Genomic DNA, 22083 nt, shown 5'->3' with positions numbered 1-22083 from the left:
ATCCCATCTCTACACACGTGGCCGGAAAACTTTAGGTTAACGATAGCCAGGCTTCGTTTACAAAATCAAACATGCTATTTGAAGGAAGATTTCTAAGATATAGCCTTGCGAAACCCCTTATGGTCACACTCAGAAGATCTGAATAGTCTGTCTCAAGCTCATCTATCTGAACCGGAGATATGCCTGGAAAGAAGACTGCATTTTCGTCTGTAGGACATTGATGCTGTCACCGTAATCTACGTCTAAAATACCGACACGCTTAGTCCAATAAAGTACACCGTGGAGAAATACCGAAACTATTCTGATTGAAGGTAGTCAAATATATATATTTCTGTTTTAATTTTATTTTATCCACTCCGTCGAATAACTACTTTTAAGGTTTCGCATATCTAACTAAACTATAATAGATCAGATCGAGCATATTATGAATAATAGCACAGCATTCTTCTTGACTGGATAGGTAAGTACATCGTTTCAACCTGCTTCCTTGCCTGGAACATACTTTCGAACGAAATTTTTGCTTGGGCCTAACACCGCTCCACCCAAAAATGATAATTTAAAATTTGGTTTATATGTATCTCCCGATATAAACATCTCCGGTTCTATTATACTAGCAATAGTATAAAAAAGCTAGCCCGCTAGCCTTATACGCTTCCTGTACGAAGCTTATTAAATATAGCATTTGTGGGCGCCACAGAAAGAAGAGTGGGGTGCCTGTAATCGTAACAACAACATATTCATAAAAACCAAAGATCCTAAGGTAAGGGTACATTCCACGTTGTTGGTCGGGTTCTGTCCGTTCCTTTCGGCAAGTCCGCGCGGTAGTATAAAGGGTACCGTATTTGCCTCTCCAAATCTTTGGGATACGTTGTGGTCTTAGTTCGAACCCGGGCAAAGACACACCGCGTGCATTCGTGGTGGGAGACAGGTGTCTGATGGAATGCCGCAGGACGAAACTGGATGTAAGAGTCGAAACAGGATGGCTCTTTTTTCGTACCTACATTAGGTTATACTAAACCACAAAGAAAAGAGGGTTTTTTTTTACGAATTTCGGACTGCTTTTTTTTATTTAATTATTGTTCACAGGTACACAAATTAAATTCGTATTAATATGTGTGCTAAACACGCACGGCCCTGAGCCCAAGCCCGTCCGACCCAACTAAAGATCTTCCGAATTGATCGTACACAATCCTAGAGTGAACCATATAAATTTACCACCTATGTACACAGTGTAGTGTCTTTAATTGTCTAAAAGTTATTAAGCTTCATACCATCATACGTACCTCTTCGCGACGCCCTTCTCTTGAATTTTAAGGACTACTTTACGGCTTGGCTGCCGTACTAGCTATTTCTGTAACGAAAAAGATGCTTACAGAGTTTATATTAGTAAAACTTTGGCGCTGGCTGCGTCCACCAGTCCCTTCGGTTTCCGCTTACTCATCCGGGGAGAATCGTCGGACCGAACGTTGAAGCACTGAATGTTTTTAGCGCAGGGATATTTAGCAGCAATGAAGTTGAATGACGGTAAAATAATTCAACACCGCGGGATGTGGGGAGAGGTTCTTCGTTGGCCTTCTGGTCCTGATTGGTGCATCGGGATCTCGCCAGCGGACCGCCATAACAGCACCATGTGCAGAGTTACGCGTGTTTTAGCGTTTAGAAGAACAAAGGGATTTGATGACGGTAAAAGCAAAAAGAGAGAACTAGGAACAATTGTTTCACCCGTTAATGGAATTCACTGCGTTATGCTGATATGTAATGTCTGAATCAATCACTCTCGGTCTGTTTATATCAAGAATATATTTTTTTTCATCATCTAATCTATAATGAGATAAGCGGAACCAAGCTAGCGAGCTTTCTTTTGTTTCTCAAGTACCATTTTCTGCGACACCTTTTTATAACCAGAAACGTTGTAATTTATGCTAAATATAAATTAGTAAAAATGTGATACAAATTATGAAATGAGTATCGGTTAACTGGTTTGGGGCAAACGTTTGGTTCACCGTATGTCGCTGAAGCCACTGCTTTGCGCTGACAAAAGTCGAATCGAGATAAATCGTCTCACGCTATCAGTTTATAATCTTAAACATCTACAACGTACTTTTTTTCATAATGGTCATCATCTGCCTATCACCACCGCTCGTATAACTTGACAAGAGGATTACGTGCAAGCAATTCTTATTTCACAGTTGCTTTTACATCCATACCTCTTCTACTAATATATGGGATCGCCTTCGTCCATCTAATAGCTATGTCGAATGTTGATTTTTTAGTTCGTAACTGCAGCCTTTTTACATTATAGAGATACTTGTTGCAGTCAACCTGTTTACGTTTAGCGACTATTATTATTATTATTATTATTATTATTATTACTCAAAAGAAACTGACGCTTTCACGCATTTACCTATCAAAGGCCCAAATGCTTCTTCACTATATGCCACGCTATATCAATGGCATTCCAAACATATGGTGACTGATAGTTGAAAAATAAGTTGTCATTTTCTATTAAAGGTGATAGTAATCCAAAACGAAAACGTATGAAGATGCGTACATACGATTACTAGTATTTAGTGCGATTGTTGTGTATTCTGTATTGGCAAAAAGTCTCAATCTTATTCATTTATCCAATAACTCATTCGGGAGGTATTTTTGTCTTTATTGAAGCTTCGCATAATACAGTGACGTGGGACACTCCGGCTCTCACCGTAGCATTTGATGTAGGTAGCCAGGTAAGTGGAGACCGTCTCTTCGTGTGGATAGGCTGGGAGAAGGTAGGATTTAATGCAAAATCGTGTTCGCTTATCACGTTGGGGAACTGAAGATGAAAGAACGGTAGGTTACGTACGGATTCTTAAATTACTCAAAAGTTTTTGGACAGATGCCATGGAAGTTGATTATTGTTTAGCTTGAATAGGAATTGTACTTTATCACCATCCTTTACCCTGCATTTGTCGATGGACTAGCTAACCAAATAGGTGTACCTGCCTCGGTGTGCTTGGCCTTTACTTGGACATCAATAGCGTTACACAAATGCCAAGAACAATTTTCTCGACTAGCTGTATCAGGATCTAATCTCAAAAACGTCTTATCGTTTCTTGTGCATTCACATTTGATATTCCAAGTATATTTTCACAATCAATACCTCAGATAGCCTGTGCAGATGTACTATCTATACGCCGAATACACATCTGTAATAGGCAGTTGGCCTTTTTCTATTTGCTAAAGTTACGATTTGAGTACTGCGAACGCGATCAACCTCAGATATGGTATTCGGTGTACGGAAGTTTCAGATGGCAATGCCATATATAGCCTAAAAGAGGAACTAGTAGGTACATATCTTTTATAATACAGTTTGGTCGTAAAATAGGAAATAGCTAAGCTAATTAACATTAAACGCCGATCAACAATGCTAGTCAGTGTCAACTGGGACCAAGTTCGGTAAGAAGACCCGACAGGCTTGAATTAAACGATAAATCGTCATTTTCGAGTTACTTGACTTTGGAGTCAAACGGAGCCCTAAATATTTAGACTGATATCCGCGAGATTACGAAGACACCTCGGCGTCGATTTGAGTTTGTTCCAAGAGTTTGTTAAATGTTTGTCGTTGATGCTACATTTGAACTTTCACTATAGCGCATAACAATCCCTTCCATCAGACAATAAGACATAAGCATGTTTTCTACTATTTCGAATTTCAACAAAGCTATCGGATTCAAATAACAGCATAACCATAATATGGCCTTCTTATGGCACAAATATGTATACGGTTGATACAGGTTAGGCAAGTTGTCTGCTAAGCGTACTAATTCGCTATTACCTGAAATAGCGTACAATAACTGATTCATTTGTCTAAAATATTACTACTTAGAGCAGAAGAAACGTAGGAATAGGAAAGGCAAAGTCAATATCAAATATATGATACGGATTTAGCAGATATGTCTCTATTTATATGTAAGTAATGAAAAAACGTGTGTTTTACTTGTTTCTTTTTTGTGTTCGTGCCAACCGTCATCTTCTAGCCTAACTTCGATTTCGTTTTCCCACAAAAAAGCTTCATCCAAAAAACAGTTCTTTATTTTCGATTATCCAAAGTCTATGGAACTATGTGTCGCAAACGGCCCTTCACACTGAGCTATTCTCCCATCGGAGTGTCATGACAACTCTGAATAAAATTAACAAGCTTAATTCTCATGCCACTTTCAGTCGTCAGCATCTACCGCTTGCTGGGAAAAGGGACATATTTTTGCATATTTTTGCAAACGGTTAGCCTAAATTGACAGCAGAAACATCACGTGACTGTTAAGCTAGGGAAAATCTGTAACACAAGTATACATTTTTCCTCACACCAAAATCAGTTTGTGGGACGAAGTGCTTCAAATAGAACGAGCAAACGTATGCCCTTTAATCAAAGCAATGGCATTTAAGGCAATTCTACTCCTACCTGTTAGATTCGGTTAATTTGGACGAGCACGTTTGCTACAGGTGCATAACGTACAAGCTTATTTGCGCGTTCCCGAACGCGGCCGAACGCATTTGCTGTGGAAAGTCGTTACCTCGCGGGACCTTCATTGTGGTATTTCTATTCAACCGCGTATCGCTTTGAAACATGGACGCGGGATACCGAACGTGATACCACAACTTTGATGATGTAACTCTTTGTTCACCTCTACATTTGTTTCTGCCATGCATTTTTAAGCTGGTAATATCTTTGCTTGAGATTTGTCCCATTATCAAATCAGACGAAGTGTCTACGTTTTTAGTAAATGTCTCTTGACGCTATCTATTGTAAGTTTTAGTTATAGCATAGACAACGTCAGAACTACTTGTATGACCAAGTGGACTTCTCAGTTAGAGAGATACTACTTGAGGAACCAGCTGTCGAAATAAGATTCCTCGTGCTAATTTAATGTATTCGTTCTATGTGGACGCAACTATCTTCTGGTCACGTTACTGATAAAAATTCTACAAGGCTACATCAGAGCGTACGAAAACACCTACTTGACACTTGCCAAATAGTTTTTGTCCGAAAAAAAGATCGTCCTACAAGCTGTGTCGCTGTTCTGAAGTTTCCGTTCGCAATAATAGTTTTGTGGTAAAAATTTGACAGCTAGGTAATTTGATGATGATCTATCGAGGATTCAGCATGCCAAGGTACTGTGAGACATTGAAAACGGACATTACGTTACGCGGAGTAGCAAATGCGTGACAGCTCTGTATATTTGACGTGACCCATCCAATAATAAAAAAGTACGTTTCACGAAAAATACTTTTATTCCTAATTATATTTTAGAACCCTTCGAAAATAGGTTTAGTAAAGTCTAGCCCATCTGTTTAAACACTTCGTGATACTGTGCTAAAAACGGGAAGTCATACCGTTATTGTATCATCTGATAACAATCAAATTAGAAGCACCGCGCTATAGCCCTTTGCTACCGACCTTATCTTACTGTATGGTTCGTATCCACATCTCTGTGCAGTGAATGCGCTTTCGCTGTGATACGTAATGCGTATTATGCCTTTTGGTAAAGATGGCTTTGGTGGTGCAGTTGTGACGGTGGTCGTTTCCCATTGCGAAGCGAAATGTTTTGCTACAGCGTGGTGTTTTCTCTAGCGAGCTCTTGCTGATACCACTAGCTTTGCCTGCATCGATGAGAAATTATTATACATATCATGAGCATGGTATGTTGTCACCCGTGACCCCAGGGCTCGGATACCTAACGTTTATTGGTTAAGTGTGGCCCAGTATTGTAGGAATGTGGCCCATTCCACCTGGCCGCCCTCGTTCCTGTTCTTGTTGTAGTTTGTGTTGCCGCCAGCACCTCAACCATCACAGGAGCCACTGTCGTTCTGAATTTGTACGTAAGAGCCCCATCTGAGCAGCTTCGGCTGCGTGGTCAGGTAATCAGTCCTGAAGGAAGAACACGCTCGAAACAGGGCTATGTTCAGGGGCTGGCTGGTCGGCTTTCGCATCGTATCAAGTTTGATAACAGTCAGAGCGTAGTACGTATAATAAACCTACATACAATGATGTGATGCATTTAAAATAGGCTTCGCTTAGAAAGTGAATAGTTATGGTAAATGGTTCATGAGGCAGTATAGCGAGCATACTCAACGAAACTATTTCACCTACCGCGTCTACATTTTGGACCCGCTAGCTGGTAATCTTATTCCGCTGGGTGTATCACGAACTCACATGAGGTTACACAGTACGCACAGACATTCGGCAATCGTGCATATGCCGTGAGCGAAACTTGTTTTCTGCACGCGGAAGTTTTTGTCGTAGTGGCCATATTTTAATTGAAACACCATAAAATTGTTTGTCTAACGAATCAATGATTGGGTTTGCTCGCGCAGTTAATAAGAGAGCGTACACTTTTAGTTGGCTCCTAGTTGGAACTACTATTAATTATTTATATTTTTAGGTTACAACTATAATCTAGTTTATAAAAATAATATAATACCCGGAAATATAAGCTAGCATATGAACATAAATCCATATCGCAAGTTTAACGTTGAGGCCTTTGCCAATGAGCGCTAGTGTAACATTAAATCATTGTCGGCTAATGCAAAGTTTCTTTCGCATAATTCCATCAAAAGAAAACCCACAAGTGAATCCGGCGGTGTTTAAAACTGAATAACTTTTGAACCTATTATAAGCTAAAATGATAATTTTAATCAATATGTGTTAAAGGAACTCTACTTTATTATTTACACACATCTCTCGACGCTACAAGGTAACCATATAAATATCATTCGCGTTCCCATACTAACTTTTCCATCTAGGGCTCCTAGAGGTAAGTTGTTTTTTTTTTCAGAACAAGGAAAGTCCTATAAAAGAACAGACTTAGAGCAAGAGAATAAGTGGGTTGGAGCCAGCGTTGGATATTCTGTTGCTGATAAGAAGTAACTGAGGCATGGCGATGAGGTCTGACGTTGTTATCAGGTTACCAGTGCTTTCTATTATCAAGAGTTCCATATGTCTCTTAGAAACCTCGAGATAGTGGGCTACATTGATATCTTTATTTTTGACGATTATCTCATAAGAATAGATGCAAGTCCGTTGTGAAGTCCGTTGCAAGTACTACTATCACTTTACGTAAGAGCCTACTCGACACTGCCAACGAACTCAATTTCACTTTAGACCGACGTCATTTTCTCTTCTAATTTTTCTCCGCCTGGCCGTAGAGATTGAACCGCGTCTCTTCCGCGGCGATCGTACGCTCCAAACGAGTTCCTTGTTCCAAAATCGCATGTAGAATGCACTGCACAAATTTCCAGCTGACCTGGAATCAATTAATGTAGACCCGTTTTTTTTTCAGATTTTGCATTAAAATGCCAGAAAAATTTGCTGTAAAACGTTACTTATGAAATGCCTGTCTTGGCGAAGACTTCCTAAAATGCCTTAGATACCGAGCTGTACAACTATAAATAAACTCTTCAATTGCGCCAGTGTGTTCTTGTCTTGCGGGACTCGACATCTGGTAAATTCCTCGTTGGTCTTCAACAATCCAGTCTCCATTCTTGAAGCGTTTCCTTCAATCATGCTGTGTTTTTGCTTAAGGTTTCCTTGCCTAATGTCTGCCATCAATTTTCGGTGAATTTTGTAGCGCTGTGGCCTTTGAACAATAGAAGCTGGGCTTCCGAGCGTTAAGTTTCACGCCTAAGATTTACTTTTCCTTTCGAACTCATTTTTTTAGAGCAGACAAAACTGGTTTTTACAGATTTCTAGAAGATTGAAATGATTACCAGCCAAATGTCGTCTGCTAGCGGCGCGTAATTCGAAAATTAATTAAATTTCAAAATTCGCCAGATTCGCTTATAATAAGTTATTAATGTAGTCTCTGAAATAATATTGAACATGTTTTTAGCTACGCGAATTCCTGTGATGACTTCGTATCACAAGCATTGCTATATGGATACACGATGCGACAAAACCTTCTACTCTAGCACATTGTCACTATTCGGTTTGATGTTGCTTAGCTCAGAACGAAAATTACGACTGAGGTGTCAGTAAGCTAGTGCCAACTATAAATATAGTAAGAATGCCTTTGATGTGAAAGATAGCAGCCAAAGTAGCCGCGCCATATAATTCGAAACGAACTAGTTACATGATAAGTATCATGTGACATTTATAAAAATCTACAGTATTTCACCAAAATTTCTACTATATGTACCAATAATGCTGCCATAAGCTATTGGCTAATTTGTTTAAATAACTGAGTTCTCCCGAAGTGCAGTGGCTCTATTTATTTTGTTGGTTGACTCGGAAGTGCGTACCTTTAACAATTACTTTGATTTGAAGTAATCTGCATATGCGCTAGGATTGTTCTACTGCGTCACACATTATTTTAGAATATTTGATATAAATGTAGGCCTTAGAGTTCGGTAATTGTGCGACGTTTAGGACCTCTCGGACAGTTCATGCCACGATTTTCTCTTTGGGCATTGCTGTACACTTGTCATAATTTTCAGCTTGTAGCACTGATTTATGGTCTATTGTCTTGAATAATTTCCGTATTTAGTTGAATCTATAAATAATTACATAAACAGAACAGTTCTGAGATTAGTAGTGTGGACTTCTGCACATATAATGATACCCGCACGTTGTATGCAAAGCAAGTATAGTTAGCAAATATGGTATGTAGCAAATATAGAAACAATCCAACATATAAATCGTTCTTCGAATTATTCTATTACGGATCGAATCATCTTTTACAAACATGCTTAGCGTCTAACATATATCGCAAAATAGTCGAGAAAAATTATGGTGCAGTTTATCCCCGCATACGACTTCTTTCCACCTACTTTTAGATGACAGTCATCTTCCTATTCCCTCCGGTCGAGTGCAATATTATCTGATTATTTGCGAAAGGACAAACAAGAATTCCAAGAATCGATTTAAGATCAATAGGAACAAGTTGTTCGATGGTGTCGATGGTGGCGATCAGTGTCAACAATAGCTGGAGAATAGGACAAAACTGCTACGACGGAAAATCGCCAGTTACCCTAAGCAGAATAGCGGACTTGTTGCCCAATCTACCTGTTCGTCGCGTTCAAGAGCATCGAAAATCAACGCTAAAGTGAAACAGTAGGACACGGAGTATTTTAGCAATATATGGCCTGTGTTTCTCCTCTAGAATTGAACTTCTGGTAGCATTGCCATCGCCCTGTTGTGTATCGTGCCTATTATAAGGGCAAAGAACAAGAAAGAGAAGCTCACAGGAAACAAACGGGCGGACAGAGCACCGCCTCCAGAAAAAAGAGACCGTTTTGAGTAAAAGGAGGCGGAAAGCTCTGTGGGTAGGCGTCAAGCTGCTGTCAGGATGTCTGTGAAAAGGTGTACGTGTGTTTCTGTGTTGTATGTACGGGCAATAGAAACCCCACACAACGATCAAAGACTGCAATTGCAAAATTTGGATAGAGTAACATGCAGCTACATACAATGCAAACTGCGTACCTTACCGACCCCTACCATACAGTAGTGATGGTGGTGGTGAAAGTGTCTTGTTTTTTTTCAGGAACTTTTTGTCGACAACCATCTCTACCAGAATGGAATAACGACGTAGCTAATCAGAACGAATGAAACGAAAGGAAAACAGCTCCAAACACGTTACTAAAATGTCAAAATACGTATTAATATTTACTGCCATAGTATACATATACAGGATTAAATAAAAATGCGTCCCGTGAAAGCTAAACAAGGACGCCTAAAGTGCGTTTCTGCTAGTTTGAGGACAAATGGTCGCCGTACATTGAGACACAGCAATGGATATTAACATTATCTAGTTGTCGAATAAATCCGTTAAAATGGTTGAATACATATATATACAAGACAGTGTCACTACATTGTTGTCAGGAATTACCTATATACTTTCGATCGTATGAGTAGACTTCCTAGTTACGGGTTCATACGATACATTCCAAGCAATCTCCAATCTGTTCATCTCATTCCAGATAAATCGTTCTAAACACGCTTATCTAATTCCCAACTAACATCTACGATTTATATATACGTCGCTCAAGTGAAATTACTAACAATAATGTCTTTACCTAGCTCGGGCGTTTGCTTTGAGTGTTTTGCCGCACGGACTCGTGGCGGCTCACTTAATTATAATTGTGTATGCTTAATTAATGATGCGGCAATCCGGGTAAAAATTCAACAGAAATTGTGTACAGCAGGTGGGTACACTGCAAGCAAACAAACTGCATACTTATGAACACTATTTTTATCCCGCAATTGTTTCGTTGAAAGCCGTCCTTCCTGTAAATACAAGTTGGTTCCCGAGGGCTCATAGGCGTTTCCCATCCTGTACCGTCCCTAATACACTATCGGTAACACGAATGAGTCGATATATTCTGCAATCGCCTATGCCTTTAGCTATGCGTAGCTGCTACCCAGCTGTCAGTCATGGTAAGATTAGAATTACCGACTGACCAACGAAGCCAGTAAAAATAACCACGATATAACACCTTAGACTCGATGTACATATAAGAACCAGCCAATCTGAACAAGCCCGCCACCCAGAATGGGTGCTGTGAATTTATATTTAGCCGAGTAGTATCGATGACGACTAGTTGTAGAAGGAAAGAGTGAGGACGAAATAAAACGAAGCCACTGAGGTGGATCTCGGCCCAAAATGGATTGGAACGTTCGATCGTCTGCGCTGGGCCAAACTAGCCCACTTGCAACCCTACAACAACGATAGCGAAGGCCAAGATGGTTGCAAATATTACGATATCGATAAAAAAACACCTAAGCAATCATTCTGTTGATGAATGTCTCTCAAAAGTATTACGTTCGTGTAACCGAATTAGGTGTTTAGTATCAAGCGTTCACCTACTGCCTCGTTCCAACTTTAACATATGTGGAAAAAACGTATTCAATAGCTTAAACGCCAGCATGTTGCACTTATAGGTTGGGAATAAGCTACAAGAGAGTATTTGATAAACCGATTTCTATTCTGGTTCTCGAACTGGTAAATTACTGTATTGTAATTGTAAACATACCGCTTCGACGTTCTCGGACTTTGCGAGTAACGGTCCCTGATATGGGACTGGCTAACCTTAAGGACTAACAAAGGTATCGTGCAAACACAGGCATAACTTCTGCAGGTGTAATAGTTTGCTTGTGAGATTTGATGTCGAAGGCTTTTTCTATACCCTGTCGAACTTTTTCGACACTTATTGGATCCTTAGCTGTTGGCAGTTAGCGTTGTGTTGCTCAAATCCATGATTTTCATTCGACAAAATATTTTTACATGATTTTTTATGTCTATAATAATGATTTTTTAATAGCTATTCAGAATTAATTTCTTGCCACAGGCGATAGAAACTGAGCAGACAAAAATGCCTAATTGTCATTCAACAAAAGGTGATCATGTACAACGTATTGTGCTAAATGTCGACAACGTCTCGGCGTGTCCTGAACAAACGGTCCCATATGGATCGGAGGCGCTCTCGTCCCGTATTGGACGGAATCAATCATGTTAATACCAGCTGAAAACTAACACGTGCCTTTCTGTCAATGTTCTAGTCACTTTGGAAAATTAGTGAAATTAGTGATATTTTTCTACTTTTAACAGATAGATTTCTGTTAGATAGATAGAATTAGATAAAGAGACTTTGTTGTTATATTCTTTTTTTCACAAACATTATAATTTCGCAAACTTTTTATGGTCATGTTTTTCATATATATAAATTTAGATATTGAGATATTAAACATAAACATTGGACGGATCAATATTGCCTCAAGTCTGTCGTAACGTGAACCGACGTACTTATTACGTACATATATGGGCCTACTAGCAAACGAAATGGTTTTTGCGGAAATATAGACTGTAACAATCCATCGCTTGGTGACGATGAGAAAGATTTAGCAAATAAAAAAGGATAGAAGAAGATTTAAAGGCCTGTCCGCATTGTACAGTTGTTTTTTTTTTATCTTTTGAACCTGAACCATTGCTTTCTCCAGCTGCTTTTCCCATATCTGCCTAACGACATTAGGTGCACAAATAGATAAAATCATGATTAGAAAATTATGTTTTTTTTTTTTTAATTAAGAATCGCAACCCAAAAAGCAAAGCTGAAATTTAGCAATATAGTCGGCTTCGAAATACACACTAATAGTATACTGAAATAACTGAAATGTTGAGGGGTTCTAGCTGATTTATATGAAATATATGTGCGAGACAACGACGACGTTTAAAATCTGTCGAAAGTCTTATAGCTTCAAGTTACCAAATGATCGTTTGATTTCCATTTTGCTAAAAACTCTACGGCATATTTGCTGAAGCCAGCTATTTGTCGTAGTGATGCGACAACGTATAATACCTAAATCGACTCATAATTCATAATAACAACAAACCGGTATATGTATCGGCAACTGTCAGCAGCAGAAAAAAAGCTGATATTTGGGCTAAAACGCTTCTCTTTCCAATTTTGAAGGGTATACAAGTACAGTACCTCGGACGGGTCTGTTTCTGGAGTCATAGCGAGAAGTTCCCCTTTCAATCCCCCGTGCATATTGGAGAATCAAACCATTTTTAAACTGCTATTTAGAAAAAAAACTGCATCTTTTTTGGCTGTAAATAAGGAAACATTTATATATAATATATAGCTCAAGTATCAATGACTCTGTACATTGCTATCAAGGAGAAGTCAAATGTTAAGGTGAACACTGCTAAAGGTGGCATACTGAGGCCAAGGGGATCAAAATGACTTGTTGGCTAGCTGGGTGGCTACATTATGTGAGTTGTCGCATGATAAGTCTTTATTTAATTAATTTTATTTAATTAGTTAGTTAAAATTAGCTTTAATAATTTAATTATGACAACGTCATTTAGTACTGTTGCTCTTGTCAATACATACCGATTTCTAGATATTAGTACTCTTAAGAATGGTTTATTTTCAGCTCATGTAGCCAGACGGCTTCTTCGTGTGCTCTGTCTGCGCTCTGGCAGACGATAATCTGCAAAATGCAATGGTTTTTGGGTAGCACACGAATTATCAGCTGATTTACAAATAAATACACGATGACTTTTTGTAGGTAAAGACAGTGTGAGCTTATCATTTGAAAGATAGAGATAGTTCTACATCCGAACAAAGTGCACAGCATTACTTTCTAATTTTGTGGTATGAAGGTCCAGTGACCCTGAAATGTAGCATTTTTCTCGTCTAAAATATACTTTTAATTATTAAATATTGATTAAACATGCTTTTAAAATATAACAATTGCCATTAAGGAAAATTCTTAGGCCTTTGGAATAGAGTTAATCGATTTTACTAGAAAAATCATGGCAGCCTACCATCCAGAATGGAGAAATAAAAACATTCGAACGCTTTTCCCTGAATTGTTTGACCCCAACACGGTCTGCTATGCACTGAATACACTTTGATAATTAACTGCAGGAAACAATAACAAGAACTATTGTTATCCCCATAATTTATTTTATAGGCTAATATTAGGTTGGTGAAAGAGTAATGACGGCTTTTCACCTAACAAAAATGAAGCTTTTCATTTTAATTCCGACAATAGACAGATATGTTATGCATTCTCCTTATTTTTTCCTTGTTCATTTACCCAACAATTTATTTATTATGCTGGCAAAAAATTTCTGGCCTGGTGTTGAAGAGTACCCTTTGAGTGAAGGTTGAGCCTTTGTTCACTGTCAGATATAACAAATCTGTGAAAACTGTTACGAGATTTATGGAAAAATCCATTTCTTATCCGTCGGCACCCAAGTTGACTTTGCTTTAGTTCTTCATCATCTCTGATAGCTAAATTCACTCATTTGTCGACTGACCTACGTACAATTAGTTGCCGATTGACTCGTTTTTGTTACCATTCTGCAGGGCATAAAGTATTGCCAATGCTACGAGTAAACTCTTTCCTTATAAATATCTCTCGAAGCCATTTATTCTTTGCTGCGCTTCATATTGACCTAGACACATTTCTTCCCGTAAGAATTTGGTTCTAAGAGCCTGTCATAATGATTGCATATTATTCGATATCGGGTGTTAGATGTTGGAAGAAGCCTTTGACAAAGAAACGTGACCTTTCTTTATGCGAGGTTTTTAATTGTTGAATAAATCCCATCAAATAAGGAAGGCTGACTATAGTAGCATAGGCTTAGTTCGTCATCATAGCCAATTCAATCGTTTGCAGACCGTCTGCTTTCAAAAGTGTCCTCAGGCGATCTGCATCAATGTCAAACGACGAAGCGCGGCCTAGCCTTTAAAGAGCCTATCTGAGATGTCATCTCTGAACTTAACAAACTACCTCCTCTTAGGCCTGAACTCGCCGTAGACGGTACGTCCATGTCGAGTTGCTTCAGTAACCTTTTGAGCTCACCGAAAGCAAAACAAATCAGACGTTAAAAATACTTTTTTTTTCATTAGGAGTTTTTATTTTTAAACCTTAAATTTGAGGTAAAATTCTATCAACAATACATTGAAATTAGTGAGTTGTTACAAACGAGTCTGGTGGACCTGAGGCTGGATAACTTCTGAACTACAGGCTGATAGCAGACGAGCTTTGGGTACCAAATACTTGGGTTTTCTAGGAAGCTGTGAGCGAAAGCCGGTGGAGTTTGCTCTGGAAGGAATGAATTCAAAAGGAAGAACGTATTTTAGTCTTGAAAATCAATGCTCAGTGGTCAAGTTTTTGCTCCTCAAAAACCACAACGCTACAGAAATCCGTCGAAGAGTAGTATGAAGATGTAAGGCAAGGAGGCTCTATATAAAAGCACAATACATAAACGGTTTCAAGAACAAAGTTTTGAGTATCGTAGGTTAGCAGGTAGATGACCAGACGTCGGGACTCGGAAGAGCAACAACGTATTGCCACAATCGCCGAGGCTCTTTATGAAGGAACAGCTTGGAGTAAAAGCCTCTGTCGACTAAAACTGACATCTCACATGTAACGTTTTGCAGAATTCGAAGAACTGCCACAGGTCCTGGAGACTTTTTCCAAATGTAGTTTATTTAAGCATAGAAGGCTGAGAAGCAATAATAAAGTACGCTGTCATACATCGAATAAGAAACTTTCGTTGGCGTAGTACTCATGACGAACACTTATAAACCGTTCTAGTAGTCGGAAGAAAAAGATTGCGATTCGAAAAGATGAAATTGGTTAAATGTAAAAACGCGTTTGCGCCGGTCGTTTTGCCCACAGAGTTGCTTCAAATATCCTATCTAGAAGTCTATAGTTATCCAATAGACACCTACTCGTACACAAACCCACAAAATTTACGGTTTCGGTGTATCATACTCACGGTTTTTTTGTGTATTTTTTCATTACAATACCCTAACCTTGGTGGTGCTGCTAACATTTACGTCGCACACAATTCAACAGTCAGCAATAGCCCAGAAGCTTCAAAATGTCTGAAAATTTCCAGTGTTCGAGCTTTATGATTGGCTGGAGGAAGTAGTCAGTCATAAAGATTCAAGAGGACGTCAAATGCCATCAACAACCTGCGACCTATAAGGTACGAATAAAAGGCGTACATAATATGTGGGTAAATCTAGCTCATTTCTTCTACCATGGTACAACATACAAATTTGGCCATACAAATTTGCGGGAACTTATGCTTAACTGATTTTAGTTGTGCAGCAAATTGTGTTTAAGGTAGTTAAACGGAGAAATATGGAAAAAAGAATTATGATTATAGGTTTATTTTTTCAAACTTATACACTGGTCCTACCTTTAGTAGTACAAAAAACAAGCGGATCAGGAAAAACAGGACCAAATCATCATAGCGCTTTAGATTTCTTCGAGGTCATATTTTGCGTGACAGTATATCACACTATGATTTTTAGACACCTACTATTAAGTCACTTATGGAAAAAGTGGCTTGCGAATTCAGGCAATCCAAAGCAGGACAGTATTAGTTCTACACGCTATAGTTGTTTATGACAGGATGGCTTATTTTCTTGTGATCCATATAGCATTTGCTTTACGGAAATGTCGCCGTTCCATTACACGATTGCGTATTTCGTTTCAATGTAAATCTATAATATTCTCTCTCTACGCTGCGTTGTCATTATCCTATCATCATCCAACCTTTTCGATGGTGTACCTTCACTGCCATATGACTATAGCATTAATTAACTATTTTGGTCGATTAAAATAAAAAAAATAGGCTTAGTATTAGCAAGTCAAGCTTTTTTTGTCATTCAATTAAAGCGTTTAGCTTACTGTATTCGTTGAGTCTTTTTTTAACACAGAAGACGTTGTCTATCACGTTCGTTTTGTTAGTGATCGAATAATCGCCGTGGAACCTATGGCTGTTGCAACGGTTAGGGTACAAGTGTTTACATCCTTACACAAGCACTCGCAATAGTTTATCGTACAGAGACTTTGTGTTTGAAATCCTTGTTTTATAAGGATCTCAGAAACATCCTGATGCTCATTCCAGGATGATGGAATGAGTACCAGGATGAACGTCCACCTTCGTCAGCTAGCCTTATGGGTTCGATAGTGTCCGCTAGCTGAAAATTTAATTCAGTTCTAAGAGCTCAAAAAGCAATTGAATTGTCTAGTGTACCAAAAAGCAAGTCCATGGATCACTTTAAGGATGAGCAGCAAGTCCTACCAGAAAACTCTATTTTAATTAATATTTTAATGGATACTGGAGCAGATCGCTAGACATTTTTATATCTCCGGAAGCTTCAGCCGCACAGAATTTTATTGCCAAAAGACGCTGTCGGTTTTGTAGCTTAAAGTTTGCTGATTAAGTCTCGATCCAAGTTTCAAATATAAAATCGCACGGTTAAAATCCTACAGATCCTTTCAGCTCGTATTTTGTTGAGACCTCCGTGAAACAAACATACGGGATAAAGGGAACAACGTAAAGCCTTACCTCATAATAGTGGATTTCGTCTAGTACAGTATAATGTGTACAGCATCCTCGAAATCAATCGAAGCTCGTAACGAAGTTAGAAGGTCACGCGTCTAAAGTAATTTACTGTTTCTAATTTAATGAGTAAGCTACAACGTATTATTACCGACAAAGGCACGTTACTTGTAACTGAAAAATTGTATCGTCCTCGTGACTTGAATTAATTAAGTCCCAATGAAACGTAGGCTGGGGATACCTACACCAGGTTCCCTTTGTATCCTATCACAATACAAATAGTTTAATCAATAATGACAGCAACAATGGTATTAGAGATGGAAGTGCCGTTTTGTATAAAACAAGGTCGCTCTATTTTAAATGTTGCGTGGACGAGAATATCATTAAATTTCAACCCATACCCGGAAACCTTTGTTGCGATGACCACTATGAGAGGAACACACTTTGATGATTACTGATTCGCATGTTTTGCATGTTCTAGTTTCATCGAAACATGAAGACGCTAGATCCAATGCAGAATAAATAGAACGCTTTTGAACAAATGTATTTATATATTTAATCGATACACAGAGATACGTTAAGGATCGAATGATGCGACTATGGTTCTGAAGGAAAAACGTTTTAAATGTAAAAAAACGCTTCCCTACCTATTTTTGAAGCCTTAGGTTCGTCCTTGGTTTTTCCGCCAAAACATGGCGAAGCTGTACCGCAATTACGAAATTAAAGCACTGTGATAAGATCACCCCCACTAAGTTGTTCTCCATATGATTGTGGATAGGTCAAGGTTAATTCAGAACTAGGTGAATGATATTGCAAAATTTGATGCTATAGTCTCCCCAGTAAAGTATATCCAAATGAATATTCAGTTAGAAGCGGGTAATTGAAACGAACTAATCTGGTAGATTAACTTTCGCCTGTAGCACTTCAATGACTGAAAATGTAAGTTTTATGAATCAACATAACTTTAAAGCAACATAAGGTAACCTGAACCGCACTAGTTATCCTACTGGAAATTCTATCAGTATGATTAAGGTCTGCTCAAAGTTCTTGTTCGTTAAGGCAAATTGAGGTGCTTCATTAGGGACGGACAGGTTTGAGCTAAACTTTGTAACAGCTACATAATTTGTTTTGTTTTTATGTTAATTTACAGGAGAAGAAATTACGTTGGAAATTCGAATTCACTTCATGCCAGCACCTTGATTCGACCTTCACACCAAATAACACGGGCTCACTTTATGATAAAGTCTGTGTACAACCAATTGCTCCCTTCAGAATTACTAAATCCTTACGTAAATGCCATCTGTTTTTAAACTGCACGCACAAACATAATATGTGTACGATATACTTGGTACTTGCCAGAGAGGACTTCAATATATACGTATCATCGATGTATTAATCTATTGATCGCAAGTTGCGAGGGTCTTAGGGTACCATTGTATATTATAATTTTTTCTAACAAACAAATGTATACTGTATGCATATGTATAGTGTATGTATTGACAGACTAATGTTACGAAATTTCAAAATCATCGATGAGTTCCCTGTATGATTCCTGAACACCCGCGCAGGACGAGCTGCAAATCTAATTTATTGTAACGTTTTAGGGTATTAATGCGAATTATTCATTCTTGTATAACAATAACAATCTGTAAATAGCAACGATTTCCTCCACGTTCTGTACCTATATGTACGTGCTACAAAGCGCCAAGTAAAAAATCATTCAAGGTGATAAAGCACATACCCGTCGCACACATAGACCCGCAGCGGAAGACAATAACTTTGGTCATCAAACGTAAGCAGTAATGGGGGCCGCACAAGTAACCGGCTTACGTTCATAACGACCTTTTCAATCAGCAGGCCATCAGCCTGTCTACCCGTCCACCGGAAGAGTTGTTATTTCAAGTTCATGGTCGATGCGCGTTTCTATTGCAAAATCGTTTTGCCTTTGACATGGCAGCGCGGTCGGTACTAGTGTCAGCTGGAAGCAGCTAATGCTGTTACTTTGCATTCAGGCTATGCTACGGCGGAAATAGCATTTTTTATATCTAATTGATAACGATACGGACGAAACGAAAATCGTCTTTTAGCTGAATATATGAGTGACTGCATGTTATTGATACATATGTCTGTCTGTGTATTACTGTCTCAATATGTCGCAACAGAACGCTGTGCGGTTACCCAGAAAGCGTGATAATGCTGATATGTAATCGGTCTGCAGACTTGACTCGGAAACTTATTAGTCTTTTCGTAATAAAACAATAACAATACAATGAACTTAATACCCATCATACGCTAGCTGCTATGGATGTGAGTCGGCCGCAGCAAGTGGCAACTGAAGGCAAACGCAGTGCGATCATAATTTCGAATTTTTCTACGTATATAGAAGCTCTTATTGAGATCGTCATCAACTTTTTCTAGGTAGCATTGGCACTACTCTAACGACTTAAGCCTAACGCGTAATACCTATTTTTCGTGAAGAAGAAGAAGAGTATTGATTATACTATACTGACATATATTAGTTTACGCAACAGGAGATACGCATTATGCGTTCTACAATATTACTTCTACAGAAAATTTCTTAGGGTAGTGTCGTACAACAGCGCGAAATGCTAACGCAGCGCACGATGACAGAAAAAGAACTCTGCTTTATTGTATGACGTTATCAGCAGACATTATTACTATAAGTAATGCAAATGTAAACGTTTATCGCTAAAAAATTCTATTTATTAATACATGTGTTTATATCTTAGAGTTAAAAGCAAGCTCGTCTGCTTGTACCTGCGCCTTTTTGTGCAGCTCCGAAATATCAAGGGCCACTACGTTCTACTTGGCAATCCTTTTTGCGTGCCCGAAAAAGTTGATCGATTTTCAGCTCCTATGCAATGTTCAACATCTGGCATACCACTGCAGTACATAGCATCGATCTTTCACTTAGAGCCTCTATGATTAGTATTATTATTACTCATATTATTATGATTATAATCAATGACGGTGTTTTATCGTAAGCTTCTCGACAACATAACCGTGTTTTTCACTAGAGCGCAGTCTTGTAATGGGTTTACACAAGTATGGTTTACTGCTGCCGCTAGTATACTTGTATAGGTACGCTTAAAATATCTTTTCCAATAGACACAATTGTATGCGGAACAACGGAAGATGTAGGCTTTATGTTTTAAGACAAATAATTTTCGGGGTTCAGCCCGACTGCCGCGCCAACTCTCGTTGACGAGAGATTGCGCTGGGTGCGCCGCAGACATTTCGAACGGTCGTAGTGGTCGTTGTGACTAAACATTGTAATAACGAGCGGAACAACATCGCGGACATGCGAAGGTATGCTACCAGCAATACTGCTCGCAATCTACGACCGCTGGGGAAGCCACTTTATACGTTTACGCTTCTATTTATTCCTCCGTCGTTGTCTTCCGGTTGCACGTCCACGGTTCCTTTCTAGCTTATTCTGTAGTATTTCAAATGTGGGACGCACGTTAACGCCGGTCCATTCACACTTTCAACCTTAGAACGAATATAAACTAACCCGCTCAGTAGTATCACGGTAAAAGTCTGTCTGAGAGAGACACAACGAGCAAGCTCAAGCTATGGCAACTTTTGCTACGAGCGTGGACAATAAACTGAGGCAATATGTTACCACGCGTAGGTTGCACGGGTCCTTGATATTGTGTTGTTACAATAGTAAATAAAAATTATTGGGGAATGTTGTCTTCGTAATAGCGGAACATTTAATATCCGCCCGGATGATTAAACAGCGCATTCTATAGCCGTTTTAAATTAATTTGCCATTATCGCTAGGTAACGAGAATTGCTTCTTCAGGGTACCTATGCATGCGATCTGTATGGCTATTTACAATAAGCTACGAGATATAATAGAGAGGCTGAACTGTGCGATCGACGAGACGGATCGTCCAAGGTCGCAAGACATCCCCTATACAATCATTTACCATTTCTGCTGGCTTGAGCCCAGCTACTGCTTAGATATTGCTCTTTAGTATTACGTACAGATATTCACTGCATACGATTCCAGAGTTAACGGAGTCCTAGCCGCTAGCCGCTTGAACCGAATATAATCTAAGCCAAAAGAAGCACTTAACAGTTCGCCCATCCCAAAATTAACGCTGCAGAGACACGACTAAGCTAAAGAAGTAAAATCGTTATTATAGCTAGCACACATCCGGCTGACACTCGTATATGCCTTATCGTCGTGAACAGACTTAACGAATAACGAATTCGACATTAGGCCTAACCCCTCACGGCACTTAAGTAGCTATGCTGGGCCTGCTGCCACTGTTGTGTTTCTATTGGCCCACTTACTTTCGTTTCGTCCCGACATTGCAACCTTCTCTTCTATGTACTTTCAAATTAACAATGACGCTTCGCTTGTGCTTTCACAAATACTTTCGGTGACGTCACAATTGCAAAACCATGTGAAGCCCTCGGTAACGACGATTGTTGGTTGCTAGCTGCTGGAAAGTTAGCTGGCTGACTTTTTTTCTCGATGTGAGCATCCGACCGTTCGCGTCTACAAGCTTAGGCCGGTGTGACTAGTGTTGAGTTAGTTTAATTACCAGGATAGCAACAACGATCATTTTAGCTGGCACTTATAAACTATGCTTATTGTACATGTGCTTCTGCGTGGGAAGACGCGAATTTGTGCTGAGTGTCGGCAAAATGTTGGCCAGCGCGAATGACAACGACGGCAGGATCACATCTATTCCTTGGATGGTTAGAGAAAAACGTCAGCCATATCCTTATTAGGACGTTTGGTTCTAGGAGCTCGAAGCACAGAGTACGGTGTCCCTAGATGGGAGCCCCAGCTCTCTTGTCAGCAACGCGGGACCTACTGCCCTTACAGACCTATGTTATTGTTGTCGAGGCCTACCTACTCACCATCAAGGCCATGTTTGTTTGTCCCGCTCTTCTGACAGAGTACTCTGTTCGTCCACAATACCGATGAAACCAGAAATAGCTCTGCTGGACTAGAGTAACGGTAGGACAGAATAGAAGAGAATATTAGTGAAAAAAAAAAATGCAGATTTCCATCTTTGCCAGTAGTTAGCATATAATTACCTTTAAATATTTCCTTGATCTTTTGAACGTTGGTTCGTCGTAAAATGTGAGAAAGGATTATGAGCAAGCTCAATAGTGATAGGAGGTCATCTGTAAAGGATTATGCCAAAATAATTCTTTTTCTTTCGGCAGGATATTAACGACATGC

The 22083-nt window shown here is 39.2% G+C and overlaps 1 protein-coding gene and 2 long non-coding RNA genes across 4 annotated transcripts in view; 2 read left to right on the top strand and 1 right to left on the bottom strand.

The window, feature by feature from the left end:
• The window catches only part of LOC111260960 (cytochrome P450 4V2), a 183811-nt gene that overhangs the window by 116185 nt on the left and 45543 nt on the right, over positions 1 to 22083 (top strand). The gene's annotated exons all lie outside the window — the stretch shown is intronic.
• On the bottom strand, positions 325 to 1648 carry LOC147753434 (uncharacterized). The gene is made up of 2 exons (XR_015311283.1): positions 1284 to 1648; positions 325 to 1012 (listed from the first exon to the last, which is right to left on the bottom strand). It is a non-coding gene; the product is annotated as an uncharacterized LOC147753434 (long non-coding RNA).
• LOC147753433 (uncharacterized) lies at positions 14207 to 18072 on the top strand. The gene is made up of 3 exons (XR_015311282.1): positions 14207 to 14308; positions 15353 to 15485; positions 18004 to 18072. It is a non-coding gene; the product is annotated as an uncharacterized LOC147753433 (long non-coding RNA).

This window comes from Varroa jacobsoni, unplaced genomic scaffold (assembly GCF_002532875.2).
Source record: "Varroa jacobsoni isolate VJ856 unplaced genomic scaffold, vjacob_1.0 scaffold_498, whole genome shotgun sequence".
NCBI lineage: Eukaryota > Metazoa > Arthropoda > Arachnida > Mesostigmata > Varroidae > Varroa > Varroa jacobsoni.
Note: the sequence above shows the minus strand (reverse complement) of the source record. Positions and strands in the feature narration are given on the sequence as shown.